The sequence below is a fragment of the Nothoprocta perdicaria genome, unplaced genomic scaffold (assembly GCF_003342845.1).
Source record: "Nothoprocta perdicaria isolate Ctin4 unplaced genomic scaffold, notPer1 scaffold_180, whole genome shotgun sequence".
Classification (NCBI taxonomy): domain Eukaryota; kingdom Metazoa; phylum Chordata; class Aves; order Tinamiformes; family Tinamidae; genus Nothoprocta; species Nothoprocta perdicaria.
In genome coordinates, this window is record NW_020454983.1 from 91,307 (window position 1) to 105,588 (window position 14,282).

The 14,282-nt window shown below is 38.2% G+C and overlaps 1 long non-coding RNA gene across 1 annotated transcript in view; it reads right to left on the reverse strand.

Moving 5' to 3' along the window:
- Window positions 1–14,282, reverse strand: part of LOC112945078 — an 83,921-nt gene that overhangs the window by 2,017 nt on the left and 67,622 nt on the right. Inside the window, exon 4 of the long non-coding RNA XR_003248943.1 lies at window positions 18–94. This is a non-coding gene — a long non-coding RNA (uncharacterized LOC112945078). The remainder of the gene's footprint in view (window positions 1–17; window positions 95–14,282) is intronic.

A 14,282-nucleotide genomic window follows, 5' to 3' on the forward strand; every position in this document is an offset into this window, starting at 1 on the left:
GGCTTCAAGCAACTCACCAGCAAAACAGCCCAGATGAGAAATCTCTTCAGAGAGCTCAGTGCTTGTTTACACGGCAAAAGGATAATCTTCCAGCCTAGGAAAGAAAAATAAAAGGGAGAGAAAAACAAATAAGTAAAAATTAGTAGATGTGGTTCAGGACAAAGCAAAGGTTACTTGGTTTATGGTTAGCCTTAAACTGATCTGCCTTTTTTTTTTCCCTCTTCCCAAAAGAAAGTCAGGAACAACTAAGAAAGGTGTTGTCTCATGAATTTCTTTATTCCTCTGCAAAGCTGTTTTTTTTATGAAGTAAAATAGCATGGTGCGTATTCTGAATTTCTGTTTATCCTTTTAATTCCCAACATAAAAGCCATAAAATTTTTCAGATACCCTTTGCTATTTTCACCTTCAACAGAAGTCACAACACTAACTGTCAAGGTGCCAAAAGTGGAACTGAAGTGCATGCCTGAGAGAAGACTGTGCCACAGCAGTCCTTTCTCTCACAAAAGCTATTAAACAAAACTGTAATACTGCCACTCTGATGTTCTTTCTGAGCCACATGGGCTACAAATTATCAGTCTGAGACTGCTCAAAAAAAAAAAAAAAAAAAAAAATGCGCTTCAGAAAAGCAGAAAATGAAAATGCCATGTGTCCACAGAAATTCTATCAAACGAGAAACCCCACCACTACTCAGTTAGAATTTTTCATCCAGCTCATGGATGAAGCCACAAATGGCTTTAGGATATCTATTAAAAAAAAAATAGAGGGTTTATTATTTAAAATATTATTAAGTTATTTTTCTTCTGAGATTTTTAAGATCATAACAGGGCCTATGTATTACTCTTGTTATTACTTTAATAGGTAAAAATATAGATATATTTTTGGTGGGTCATAATGGTTCTCTTGGATATGAAAGATACCCTGTTGAGTTTGGTAAGAGGCTGCTTCATTAAAAGCTTAGTCAAAACGGAATAAGTGCATTCTTCTCCTATGCAACACAAGATAAAGGAAGGTAATAGAAACAAAAAGTTTGTGCTTGTTATAAAGTTTTGCGTAAGAAATACAAAAGAGAAAACAACATGTCTATTTAATATGTGAAAATAGAACCTTAGCCTTGAGCCCGATTTTTCACCTGTCTCTTTATGGCCTACAGCAACAGAAATGCCTGAAGAGCGAGGCAAACACTTATTTCAACAGATGATTTTGCTTGACTCTCCTTCTCCATGATTTCCTGCTACTTCAGTGTATATACCCCTCACACTCATATTTCCACCCATTCTATAAAATCGTCAGATTCCATAACATATCTTTTTGGTACATATAGTACATTTGTACTCTCATAGGAAAAACTGCCCTTGTTGCAGAGTCGCCCTGCCCTTCGGTGCCGATTCCTTAGCGTGAGCAACTCAGAAGGAACTAACAGCAAAAACAAACGTCGGAGGCCAACCGCAGAAATTTGCTGCACTGAGAAATAGCTTGTGCTAGGCTATACATATGTTATATATACCATAACTACCCTATTAAATAGATAAGTGTTAAAGCTCAGTACAAATAAAAGCAAGAAACAGCTCTGCCCATCTGAGATGCAGCATCCGCTACTCCCCTTCCTTCTTGCATGCTCTCCATCAGTAGGAGCATTACCTAGCGTGGATGCAGTCATTTTAAAGCATATTCAGATAAGACTCTTCATATGGTTCGCCGTACATCTCTATATACAAACTAACTTTTCCATCTTTTGAGGAAAAAATAGGCTACCCTTAGTTCTCACATCCAGAAACACAGACACCCAGCACTGTGTGTTTCAGGCATCAATCGAGATAACTTTGAACATGGACTTCTAAGAAGAAAGATGCACATCCAAAAGTGGAATCTTCACTGACTTTAACGGAAATTTTGGAAAGACTCTGTAGGCTTAAACCAACTATATTTGATGCAGTGGTGTTTTAGTTTACCACCTCATTTTTAATCCTCAAAGCTTTCTCATATATTATGCTCATAAAGCCTCTAATCACGTGGATTGGATAATACTGTTCCGTGGAAATGGAAAGCATAGGAGAGAAAGTTGCAGATAATTACATGGGTTAGCATTAGTCAGAAGCAAAGGTAGTGCTGGCAGAGAAATGGAAGGAAATAGGAAAATGCTTTGCAGTCCAGTTCTGGAGAGCTGCCCTATGGAATCACAGCAAACGTACTTAGGGAAAAACATATTAAAAACCAAGCAATATGTTCCAAAGAGTCCTGCTTCCTGTTAGGGATGGACTTTCAACCAAGCACTGGAACTCCTAAAGGAAAAATCCAGTAATTTCACTTAAAAAAAAAAAAAAAAAAAAAAAAAGTAGAAAGTATATGTGCTCAGTAGAATATAAAAGAGCAATATACCCTTGCAAATTTGAGAACTGAGACAGCAGAAGGAAGGTATCACATCTTCGCATAAAAAAGAGCATAAGTGAAATATGATTCCAGTGAAACAGATGATAATGCCTCTCACTGGGAATTTTCACAGCACTCATCTGTATAATTGTAACTTTTAATTAAATGAACATTAACACAATGGTGACAAAATGCTTTTGTTAGATGCAAGCAAAGTGACATCTTCCAGCACCCATTGACATGGCTTATTTCTAAAGAAAGCCAAAGAATAATCATTAGAAAATTAATTATAAAACCATCTTAATCCAGCATCATTTATGAGCTGCCATGTCAAGAGCTGTACCCTCTACTTCCAGTTATTGGCTCTCCTCTGAGGCTGACATTATGGGCCCTGCTACTGCAACGTGTGCTATGTCAGGAGACTGATTCAACCAAAAAGTACCCCAGGGAAAGGCTTGGCGCTTGTGCAAGCTCGGTTCACAGGTTCAAGCTCATGGCATGGCCATGCAGGCACTTCTCTGAGCGCGGAGGATGAAGAGATACAAGCTGCTGGCTAGAGAGGGTGGCCCGGTCCCTTTCGCAGCCCTGCATCATTACACCCAAAGGAGGAAGCTCTGTAACGTCACCCGGAGCATCTGCTCTTCTCAGAGGCCAAAATAAGCCAAGCACCGGTGTTAAATGGGCTGGGCTGCACAAGGAGACTTTCCCCCAACATGCACAAGTTGGCTCCACACCACAAAGCACTTCTGCTTCTGTCTCCCATGAGCAGACACCGATACCTAAACCAGTGGACACTGCTGAAGAGAGAGGCAAAAAGAGTATTTTCAGACCGGCAGAATGAGGAAGTGACCAGGCAAGAACCTTTAATGCATTTCTCAGCTGTGACTTGATAAAAGCTTTCATTTCCTTCTTACATCTATTTACTTTCCAGATGAAAATAACAAAACACATTTGACCTCATTCATATATCAGCACTATGGAAAAGGCATTCATAAAACTACAGTGAACAGGTAAAGCAGCTAGGCAAGCTGCCTAGCAAGCAGCTAGGCAAGCAAAAGACTGGACATTTTTCTATTTATCCCTACTACTTATAGGTCCATCATATCAAGAAAAAAAAAAAAAGGAGTCATTTTTCTAAATAGCAACAGGCTCATAAGCTCCTGACATTCGGGCTGTTGCCAATGCCATTTCTCCACTATCAGCTTCTCAAAGGCAGAATTTGTCACTTTGGTATATTAAACTATAAAGTCTCAGCTTTGCAAGTAGGTTGCTATTATAATTGCTTTCTGGCTCCTATAGGTGGAGAGTTTGATTTGCTAGTGCTACATATGCCAAAACTCATCATTTTTCTATGAGTAATTGTATAAATATTCCTCCAGTCCTCCAGTAATAGATAACTAAAAAGTACACAGGCAACTGCAGGTGTCCTGTTGAGGACAGTGACACAGGCCAGCAGCCAGGCTCTTAGTTTTGTCCCAAGCATTGCCCAGCGATGAGTTTAGTGAGGATCCTTTCAGCTGGATCATGCGGACACATTCATACATATTTCAGTCTCATTGCCTAGTGTTTCCTATTTGCTCTAAGGAACCACTAAAATAACTGCTAAAAATGACTTATTGTACCTCAGAGCTACCACTTTAGCCTGTCTTGCACAGGACAGGTAAGTCCATGCCATGGACTGGGTGCAGGGAATCGATTCTGCTGAAAATTACCTGGGGAAGATGTGGAACAGGGACAATGAGGGTCAACAGGAGCAACCTGCTATCAGACTGGCCTAAACTAATCTTGACAAGATACCTTTACTATTTAAAGGGGCTCCTCCTCCAGCTCACAGTTACACAGCTACCCTGCTGCATGGACAGAGCTAAATGCTTTTAGGAGAAAGGAAAGAGATTTCCTTGTCTAAAACTTTATAATGCAACCTGGTGTTCTGCAGACATAATAAAATTATTTGCTAAGCCAGTCCACACATTAGAAAAGCAGCTGCCTAGTGCCTACAAAATTACTGTGCAAATGAAAAGCAGGAATAAAGAGTAGCCAAATGGAAAAACACTTCCTAATCTAGCTAAAGAAAATAATTGACAACATTTTCTTCGCACAGTGGAAGAAAAAGGGTGCAGTCCCAGTGCTAAGATGCAGAAACTGAATTCTGGAGAGTCAATACAGAATTAAATGCTTTAAAGGGTCTTTCAAAGATATCTGTCTGTGAAAGAAAAGGTAAGGTGTTTTACACAGCTTAATGAGAGAGGATACACAAGATGTAAAACTCGGCGTGTTAAATAAGAGCAGGTAACTGGTACTGCACAAACCATGGGCACGTTCACAGAACCCTTCATACTGCGCTCCCCAAGTTCTTCACAAACAGTGTAAAGCTGCACTGAATCAGGGTAAGCTCTCCCAAGTCTCTAATTTATAAACACCCCCCAGTGTCCCTAATTTATAAACGTAATCCATCCCTGAGGTACAGGCATTAAATTATATCATTTTACAAGCAAAGAAACAGGCACAGAGAGATTAATCGATTTGTCTCATTACATGGCAAACAGACCAAAGACCCTCAGGTGTCATTCCTTAGCCAGAGAAATAAATGACAACTCATACTTGACTCTCCTTGTGTTTTTTCATATAGTAAATTCCCAGCAAATTTAAATTATCTTAATTTCAATCTTCTTAATGGGTCTATGGTAATTTATTCCCACAAATGATCTGCCTTAAGTACTCTGATGTACCCGATCAGCTATTACTAGGGGAATTCAATTCTAATTATTATTCACACTTTCTTTTTTTTTCCCCCAAAGCTAGTTTTATACTTTTGCCCATAACAGCTGCGGGACTATGTTAGCCGAAAACAAGTGCCTTTCTTCTTAATCTTGTCATCACATGGCTAATTAAAAACACGTCTCCCTTTTGGAGGCCCAGGCCTTGGAAAAACACAAGTTTTGGCAGACTCAGCTTAGTTGCTAATATATGTTTTTTCATTCTTGCACTCTTGGATTGATAGCTCTGTGCACACAGAAGGAACAAGAGACATAATATTTTCTACAGATACACATGGAGAGAGCTGAGTGTGTAATTTGCACTAGGTTTCTTGCACTGTAGTTTTAAAAGAAAAATACTGTTAATAAAAAAATCTGCACCTGGCTACAGTCAGGATTTTTTTTTTTTTTTTTTTTTTTTAAAATTTTCAGTCATCCTACCATTGCAATAGAAGTCTAATGTCTTTCAGATGAGCACTAAATGTACACAGATTAAAGTAAATACATGCAGAGTCCACATACGGTTCCTTAACTCCACGGTTCTCTCAAATGCTGTAAGAGAAATAACTGAGTTTTAGCCCTGAAGCACCACGAGGCAGCCAAGGAGGGAGTTTTCTCAAGGTGACATTTCAAGTCTGCAGCAGAGGCAGGGATAGCAGCCAATTCCCTCAAACATCGTCTACGGCCCAAGTGCTTGAGGTGTACATTTTGATCCGGTCCTCCCAAAGAATGACAGATATGTTGGAGACTGGGATCTTGGCTTCAGAACCGGACTATCCTCTAACCCAGCTCTCCCCAGCCTCCAGTCAGTCACTGGACAGCTTAAGCTTTTTCACTGCTTAGTTTTATGAGCAGCAAAAAGCCCAAGTCTTGATGTCTTGTGAACACTTGCATTTTTTCCTCTCAATAAGCTGATTTCAGTGACTCCATAGGTGCTAATTTTCCCTCTGCTACACTCAGTAAAGAACTTAATGCACAGAGAGAAAAGGCCTGCATTACCTTTCAATGGTATGAAATGATATTTTCATGTGATATGAAAAAATACAAAATCGCTGTGGTACTAAATATGTTCTTATTCCCCCCCTTTATTTATTTATTTATTTATTAAACAAAAACTAGTCTCTATATCTAGGCAAAGTATCATTTTGGTATTTGTCCTTGGTGGTTATGTGCCTATCATCGCTTTGCAATATGAAACTACTCAACAAGTTATTGGGATTTCCTGTGTCACAAAAAATCATGTCATAGGGTTATGGGTAGCAAAAGAGCTGATTATGCAGCATTACCTATGAAGGTACCTATTGCAAAAGCCAGCTAAAAAGATATAGTGAAATGAAACTTAGAAGTCAATAAGTGAAAATAGTTAATAAATGTTAGTCACAAGGTCATACTTGCCTAACATGGCATGCGCTGTTTCTTTCCTGTCTTCTACTCATAAGCCAGAGAAATTGAAAAAGCCACAGGAGAGGGCGAGGAAAAAAAAAAAAAAAAAAAAGCAATGTACAAGAAAATATAAATTTTAATTTCTATATATAGTTTTTGAGACATTCGTCTTCTGCTTAATGAGATGCCTGTCTGGAAATGTGAATGTTTGATAACCACATCTATTGTGAGGCAGGAAACTGAGACACCATCTTTTCCTATGAGGCGAAAAGGGCAGACTATGTGTTCTATAGGCTCATTTGTAGACCACATAACCCAGAGCTGACTCAATTTCCTTCTACAGTTAACAAATTTAATCAACACCCTGTCACCGCTTGGCATTCTGCAACTTCTGAGATTTAATGAGCTCCACTTAAATGTGCCAACGGACCAGCGTGGATGTGGGAACTGTTCAGGACTTCTGCTGAATAAACAAACAAACAAAATTCCGAACACTTGCTGTTCGGCAGAAACTGAACTGGGGTCTATTTAAGCATCCCTGGATGCTCCCTGGATAAGTAATAAGAAAGCACTAGATTTTGCCAATATTACTGAAACATTGCCACATACATAAATTGAAATAAAAAAATATGCATATTTAATTATTCCTGAAATATAATCTATTTGATATTCTCTAAAGTGAACCTAAACCAAGTTACAGACAAGAATTGATGTTTTTCTCACTAAATCAGAGGCAAACAGGAGGGAAGCCACATGCATCTTAGTGCAAGATCCCGATGGCTTAGCATAGGCATTTTCCCAGACATCTTTTTACACATCAGCACAGCACTCATTCACTTATTTATGAACTCAGCAAGATCTTGAGTACAAGTTTTTGTAACACTGATTCACAGTAGTAATGGATTCTTGATTTATTAGTTCAGAGATGAGACAAACACAAATGCTGAGAAGATTCTGTCTGCCACAAATTATATTTGAGAGATGCCACACCAGCATATTCTACTGTGAAACTTTTAGTACAATAGAGCTGATTATAGCCCTTTCAGTGAGAGCAAAACAAGATATTTCCCTAATATTTACAACATTAGAGAAAATAATCTGAAAAAATAAACTGGAGGAAAAATAGCAAGAAAGTTATTGAAATGGAGATGAGTTAAAGCTTAATAAAATATCCAATTTTCAATCACAAATGGTGACTATACTTTGCTACCTGCTAAACTTTAAGAGATACATAAAAGGTACATAAAATCTATGGAGTTTCCAAGGCTAAACAGAGGAGACCAGCCAAGGGTTTCTGTGCTAGTCCATGATGACAGACACAGTAGGAGCAAGAAATTGCTTAAAGGTATTTCATAATTTTCACGCTTTCGGGAAGAGCTGATTACACTAAGAACAATTGGTTGCTTTGGTTGATATTACTCAGTGCTTGGCCAGCATTGCTGAACTGCCAGCTGACTGAGCAATAGTCATTAAGTATAAATCTAGTTTTGGCCCATGGTTTTAATATTAATTTCTGTTGGACAGTCTTGAGATGTAGAGAGAAGGGCAGTAAGCTCAGGTTGCTTTTGAAAGGTTTTCTTTTCTAGAAGCCTTCATGTAGATGACTCCAAGCACAGTGTTACATTCATTCAGTGCTACAATGAGTACAATCAGTAATTCATGGTTAAAGACACTGAGGGGTAAGTTGTCCATTTCTTTCCTTCTTCACACCAAAGACAGCCAGCAGTTGGTAATGAAAAAGGTTTTGCAACAGGGATCATAGCTCTAGGAGCTACATAACACTCAGCCAGGCAAACCCCGGCGTCCCAAACCCCGGCTCAGCACTCAGCAACCTGACTCGAGGAGAACCATGTGGGTCAGCTACAGACCCATAGCATCTGTGATCACCTCAGTCTCAGAGGGACCTTGCAGATGTACAAGAAAAAAAAATGCACAGAAACTTGTATTTACAGTCTGCCAGAGTTCTTAAATCAAAATAACTGCTAATTCCAGTTACATATGTAATTATTAGATCATGCACATGTATCAAGCTGCCTCTATATATCAAGCCATTTGAACTATCAGTCATGCAAAAGAATGAAAATTCAAGTTCTTTGACAAACATGTAAGAATCTCCTTCAATAAATTCTGAAATCTGTTTGTTTAGATGTAAAACCGTCCTGCACATTTGGCTCCAAGAGGAGCTCTTGCTTACAAGGGCTCTTGCTTATAACAGAAAACAGTTACCACGTTCTTGAATATATTCTAAACCTAGGAGCTTTTCTCGTAAATGTATGCTCACAAAATAATTCTGCTTGATAACAAATTATTTCTGCTGACTCGCTTTAAAACATGCATTCCTTAACACAGAGTCAGGCCAATAAGCAGAGCAACTATTTGACACAGCAGGCCAAATCCTGAGGTTTCTGGATACCAAAATTGATCCTATTCTGAAAACAAAAAGAACCGACAGCTTTATTTTAAAGCGAAGACAACTTCATCATGCAGACTGTTCTCTGCAGACACTAGATAACAGACCCTCCATTTATAACCCACAGTAATTTATGCCTCATCCACACCATAAAGGAAAAAACACCATAAAATTAAGTCCACACCAGGTAGTGCCAAGAGGAGACCATTTTTCTCCTCCCTAGATGTTTATGTTCCTCTGTGTTTCTTAGAGTGTCCACATAACACTGAAATAAATAAGAAAACCCCTAGTGAGATCTTTCATGTTTCTTCATCTCCCAGGGTGAATATTCTTTTGAGAGGGGGAATGCAGCATAAGAGATTGTTTTTATTATTTTATTATTTTCTAAACTGGGGAGCTGATGGATAGCTAGTGGCGGGCACAAGCCATCCCTCAGGAAGCTAGGAGGGAGCACTCGCAATTAGGTAGGCTGGGAAGTCACGTAAGTAGCAGGGACAGGGACCTTGCTCCAGTGTATTTAAATTTCAGAGAGAGCTCTGCTTTCCCTTCTTTCCTACAACAAAGATCTTCTTCTCAGTGCCCTCTACTAAAATGAATACTATAACTACTAATGAATATGGACAATGCTTAGAAGCATCTGCATTTGGGTGTAAAGTTCACTTCAAAAGCAGGTGCCTGCTTTATCCGTGACTTGCAGGGCATTGTTGGTGGTTAATGTCTCCTCTCCTGATGAATACTCAGGATGAGCAGGATTAGAGTCGCTACAGTATGACTTACTATTGAACCATCATGCTCCTAGCTCAGTTTAGGAAATATATATATATAAATATATATTTTTTAAAATGCAGAGACAGAAGAGAAATCCATTAGCATCACTCAGATGCCTTTTTGATATATGGGAGAGTAAAAACAGTTGTGCCCTACCCTAATTCAATTTAGAATAGTAATAGTAAAAAAAAAAAAAAAAAAAATCCAGATAGCTGAGGACATAATATTAAAAGAGAACAGAGAGGTGCAGGAATAAAGAGACTACCACTAGGAAGCTCTGTGCAATTTTCCTTTAAAACCAATTTGTCCAAATAATCCTATATTAGATATTCCCTTGACTGGTAATGTAAACATCTTAAGTTCTAGAAGGAAATATGGAGCCATAAATAAGTATGTGATATTTAACCAATAAGACACACAATTTCTGGACCATTAATGAATGTCTCAGGTGCACTTTAAAGCACAGAGCCAAAGGTCTTGATTGTCTTATCTTTCTCATAAAATGGAAAGCATAAAAAATACAGGGAGAGGGCATCAGGGGAGTCATATGCCTGTGTTTCCAGAGTGGGGGTCATGGTTAAAATACACCTATAGTAAGTTGAAAGCTCTATTTTTAGTCAAAGTCTATTTAATTCCTTGGACATGGAATGTGGTCGTATTTGGGACCTAAATGTTCTTGTTTCATCAATCACTGAATTAATTTATAACTTCTAATTAATGCAATCAGGACCAGGGATTTCAAGGCTTTTTGCTTTCATATATATCAACAGCTCAGGTTGCAGCCTAAATTATCTGAAAGAATATTTTTGGAAACAAAAAGGCTGGGAACTTTTTACAACCCAGGCTGTACAAATGCACAGGACGTGCAAGAAGAAGATACCAGTCTTCAACAGCGGAATTTTCTCAAGTCCAATGAAGCATTTTGATGAAACTCATCAGCACCTTCATTTTTTCCTCAACAGGCAACTCTATCATTGAGTTCTGTAAGTTGATCCTTTCCATTCCGGTCTTACTACAGGGGCCTCCTTCTTTGCCTTTCCACACCAGTTACCCTCAGGGACACCATTCCCTACACATCCCATTAGCTATTCTGGAAAGACAGGCCATCTGCAATGTCTTTACAACAGTTTACAAACTTAAGGTTACAACCATAGACTAAAATAACTTTAAAGTTATCTCTCTGCTGCCAAATCATCACACTGTTCCAACATACACCTCCATTTCAGTGGTGTAAAACAAGTGTGAGGAGGAAAAAAGGGGGTAGCCTGTAGCCATCTTTTATTTGGGTGATACTGTCATTTTATAAATCTGATTTTCCGTATTTTATGAGGCAGGTAAGCTATATTCCCTTTATTTACCACTATATTATGTAGAATAATAATGGCAGACAAATGACTATCAACTTGCCTTTTATTAAAAAAAATTACATTTTGTACTAATATTTTATAGAAAAACTAAAAAAAGTAAAAATAAATCTCTATAGACAAATAGGCCTACAGAGCATCTGAATTCTTACGACACTCTACTGTGCAAAATCCAGATACATTCACATGAACATGGAAGGTAATACATTCCATACACATTACAGGGCAGGTAATTTTGGCAGTAAAGTTTAGTTTCCAATAAACATCTTATTTCTCCTATAAGCAAAATTTATATCATTATGCAAGAAAAATCTGAAAGTAAAAGATGCTCTTATATGCTTGCCTTTAATTTCAGCTACAGCAAATCACCTGAAGGATTTTATCAACAACTTCAAGATCAATAGTGACTGAGATAAGATGGAAGAATTCAGGAAACTTGCTTTTAACCTGTTATTTCTTATAACATCAGTGTTATAGCTACCATTTGTCATCTGTCCCAGATATAGATCAAAGTAATACTTAGGTAATAAACCAAGCAACCACCGTAGGGGCAAAGCCACCGGGGGAAAAGCCAGAAAGCTTAGCCTTACTCTTCAGCTGAACTCTTCAGGTAGCCTGGGAAGAAAGCACTTCAGAAACGAATGGGCCTGAGGGCAGCAAATAACCCTCGTGCTGGTGTCTGTGCAGCTGGAAAACGTTGCAGCACCCAAGTGTATCCTCTGCAGAGGGATGAGGACCAGCTACCGACCAGACTGTGTGCCTTCATTTGTGGGTTTCCTTGAAATACATTGAATCAACAATTCAACATTCACTAGCAACATAAAATAGTACATACAGTAAATTTTAAAAGTACTACGTAAACTGTTAGAACACCACACATTTTCTCCACCTATTAAGTATTTTATAAAATGGAAAGTTATGCATCTTTTTCTAAACGTTAGTTAGGCACTAAAAAGACAAAGTGGTTAACAGCAAAAAAATGATACTGTACTGGATTTTGAAAGTTCCAGTAAAGGAACAGAGCAAGCGCCTGGGGGGATTTCTTGCGCGCCCCATGATGTCACGCAGCAGCTGTACTGGAGGGCAGCTCTGCTGAAAGTCACTGACAACACACGAGGCTCACTGGGGAAAAGGCTCTTCCCAACCTGCTTTCTAATCCTCCTCGCAGCTGACAGACCTGACACCTCGTACAAGGCTGAAAATAAAGTGCAGTTATAAAATAAATGAGCAAGAGTCTCATAAACTCTAGCAGGGTTTTAAGCTGAAGAATTCTGCTGGTAACTAGTCTTTGAGCAAAAGAGTCATAAAACCATTTTTTAAATGCAACTTCTCCAAGAATTAAAGTGTCCTGTTTTCAAATATTTTAGAGATTAGAGTCCTTTTGTTTTACATTCTCATGATAGAAATCATCTGGTAAAAAGCTAAGTCTCAAAATGCTTGAAAGCAGAAAGAGCACACTCATTTTTGTTTTAAAAACCCCAACTCAGTACATTTTGGGATTATTCTAATTAAGGTCAAATTTCTGTATTCTAGGAAATAAAGAAAGAGAAAGGCAGAAAAAGGCCTTGCAATCACTCTTCATGAGACTAAATAATTGCATCTCTTTTAAGAGACAGATGAAAACAACAACAAAGGCAACAGAAGTTTGGGTGAACAAGTGGTCTCGCAAGTAAATGCTGCTGGTCAGTGCTCTGCCATAGAACAGCAGCCGCATAAGCTTCGGAATAAAAGTCTTTCCATCAATTGACTGGAGATAAGAGAGGGCAGAGAAAACAGGGTGCTACTAATGCGCCATAGAATTATGAAAGGTGGAAATGAGAAAGACATTGCAAGTTAACATCCAGTCCTGTAATAGTTGAGCATCGTTCCCCAGAGCACGTTCTCCTCACATTTTTCTCAGTCTGTTTTAAAGGCCTCAACCTACATCACTCCTACCTTTACTCTAGAGATTCAGTTGCACAGTTTAATAAAAGCCCATGTCAGGAAACCTCTCTTGGTATTCAGTCTAAATTTTCCTTTTCCCAGTAACAGTGCACTCTTGCAGGTAACAACCTCTTGTCTTTATGCAAGAGAAATCATTCTTCATTTTTGCTGTTTAACCATCTCACGTGCTTAATAAGAATTATGTTCTTAATTCTGTCAACCGGCCAAGCTTCGAAAACACAGATTCCATAAACCAGCCCTTGGGGTTTTGCTCCTATTTTTCCCTCTCAAGTCCCTGAAATGACATTACATTTTCTAACATTGAAATACCTATAGAGAGGCACAAAAGCAAAAGGATTCCTGGAGTCTATTTCCCCAGAATAATCTTACTTGTTTCTCAAGCAAAAATGAACTTTTTGCTGAAAATACATGCATATTTTTCTGGGTGCTTTTTCGGGATACTAATTTCTCTAGTTTCTGCTGTAAACCTAAAACATATCTAATTTCTGGTTATTTTCTAGTTTATATCACTAATTAAGAATGCAATGGCATTTTCCAAAGATGCCTAAAAAAAAAAGCAGTTGCTGATAAAATTTCTGTTATCAGTTACTCTGAGCTTTCGTACTGTTGCTGATATAATGGGTGTATCTACAGCAATAATGTGCTGTGTTTGTACAATATACCCAGTTAAAACAGTTGTTAGTAGTGTATTAGCTAGGTATGAGCATGAGCAAATCTTGGCAGGACACAAGAACACCCAGCACACAAACACCTAGGGGATGGTTTTTCGGAACTCAGTTGCCAGCCTGAGAGCATTCACTGAGACTCAGGTTTTCCTGCTTTGTATTTTTGTTGTTTTTTTTTTTTTTCCCCCCCCCCCAATACTTATTCAAATATCACCTATCACCATATTTAATTGTCCAACTTCTAAAATTATCTATGCACACATGAAATGGAGTAGAACTTGAGATGCACCATTTTGAAGCAAGAAAAAAATAGGATTTAATTTGTAAGAATTTCTTTCTTCTGCAACCTGGGTAATATCTTTGGAGAAGCAATCTACACCATAATCTTTCATGGATGTTAGTACTTTTAAGCAAGAAAACTTAACATCTGCCAAAACCATGTTCTCCTTTAAAGGAGAAAAAACAACAACTATAATACACAAAGGAATACTAACTGAATAGACAGCCAAAAGAAGTATGAAACCTATTAGGTTGTTTAGGTCTTTTTTCTTATTTGTTACTAAAAATTATGAATTATAGACATTGACAAATAAACTCTTAATTTTCAAGAGCTGTTTACTTCACA